The sequence below is a fragment of the Apteryx rowi genome, unplaced genomic scaffold, assembly GCF_003343035.1.
Source record: "Apteryx rowi isolate R43461 unplaced genomic scaffold, aptRow1 scaffold_70, whole genome shotgun sequence".
Classification (NCBI taxonomy): Eukaryota; Metazoa; Chordata; class Aves; order Apterygiformes; family Apterygidae; genus Apteryx; species Apteryx rowi.
This window is the reverse complement of record NW_020450983.1, coordinates 347913-349863: the sequence shown is the minus strand read 5'-3', so window position 1 is coordinate 349863 and position 1951 is coordinate 347913.

Below are 1951 nucleotides of genomic sequence, written 5' to 3'. Positions count from 1 at the left end.
TCCTGTAACTTCTGCGGTTGCGCCGGCTGTTGCTAGGGGGTCTTCTTCAGCCTTCTGGTGGTCGTGGGGATGAAGGCTGGAGTCTTCCTCTGCGTTGTGTGTGGTGACCCTCAGGTCATGCATATATTTTACAATTGTGTGACCTCGCCATTGCCATATTAGGCTATCTAAACTAACATCGCCGCCTCGCTGGCTCCACTTAATTATYTCAGGCRGGGTACRTGCCCTCRTTGCAGGATGTTGTGGTTTTAGCCCGTAATTAGCGCCTCGTTTCACCGTAAAATCACTTCCCGATTTGATGTAACAAACTAGCACCTATCACACCCCGGCCGCAAGGAGAAGCGCAGGCCTGAACCCCTGCCCCGCGTCTCTTGCTCATGCGCTATCTGCACCTCCAAGACAAAGTCCGTTTCTGCTGCATTAAAAAGGTTTATTTTTTCCTCTTATCCCAACAACTCCCTGTAAGATCTCTGGTAGGAACTGACCCAGCCCTTGTTTGCGCAGCGGACCTTCACCTCAGCGGTCCTGCTACAACCTCCATGAAAATACAGGGACCGCGCAAAGCCGGCGCTTCCCCGGGGCCTCTGCGTCGCTAAAAGCGAAAGGCACACGCTCGGACATTCACGGCGAGGAAATAGGCRCACCAAGTGTCTTAAACGGCCCGTGGAGGCATGTAATACAAGGAACAGGTGAACAAAGCCTTAAAAACAACATATACAATAGTAAAATTCAGAAAAGCACAAGGAAGCAGGCAGAGCAAACTGTACAAAGATACCGCAAAAGCCACGTATCGGATAATCCGGCTGTATTTGATTCATGACAATACGCGAAAACGATGAGAGCAGTGTTCCTTAACCAGAAACTCGGAGGGTTACAGCAAAACCTTCGGGTCTCCTCCTGCCAATGCTTCCTGGATGACCCGCCCTGGCACTTCCCTTTGGGAAGTGGAAATTGGTCTGGCTGCCTGTGCCATCCCCGTCTGTACTGTGGGCTCGCAGCTCTTACATTTTCCCACATACATACTGTGCATCACAGCAGACAGTCATCATCAAAGTCAGGTATTGCTCAGCCAAGCACTGGCCATCTTTCAGTCTTCCAGGCAGTTTATGTCATTCACCTCAGCCAAGGGGAAGAGCAGGAGGAGGAAGAGCAGGAGGAGGAAGCTCCTTGATGGCTGCTGGCCCCCAGCTCCCTGTGTCCCAGTCAGGAGAGAGGCACTGCTCCACCACAGCCCCTGCCACAGGGCTGCCAAACCAACCCCAGCAATTACCCCTGCAGGAGCTGTGGGTGCATCTCTGSCCAAAGGCAGCTGTGATACCACTCCGCATGTGCCAAGGACAGCTCAGAAAGAGCCAGCCCTGTCCTTCTCCTCTGCAGCCAATGCACAGCATCCTTTCTCACCAGCCTCTGTACTTCTAGGGCCCACAAAAGGTCCTGCACAGACAAAGCTGTCCTAGGAAAGGTTCGTCCAAAGTACTGGTTCGATGTCACTGCTGTCCTCAGTTCAGCTTTCTCCAGGTGCGCTTGCCCCGATGACTGGACTCAGGCGTGCAGGGAAGCGGCTGCTCCATGCATGAGCAGATGTGCTCACCGCGGCCCTGGGGAAGCCACCAGCACTGGGGAGGCAGTACCATGGCTCAGCGCTCCTCCGCACAGCCCGCCAAGGGTGGTAGCTACCAAAAACATGGTTGCTCGTGCATCTGAGCTGGGGGAGCTTTAGACTGACTCACCATTGTACGTGGGGACAYGGGGCTGACCTCCTGTCTAGCCCCCCCCACGCGCCGGGAACAAGCCTACTGCACTCAGGGATGGTAGCACTGCAGCAGGCTACGGGATGCCCACATGCAAGAATAAATGCTACTGTGGAGTTGTTCAGGCCATCACCGCTACTTGCTTCAATGACTGTTAGTTTAGATAAACCCTCCAATAAACAAAGTTTCTTAAAATAACA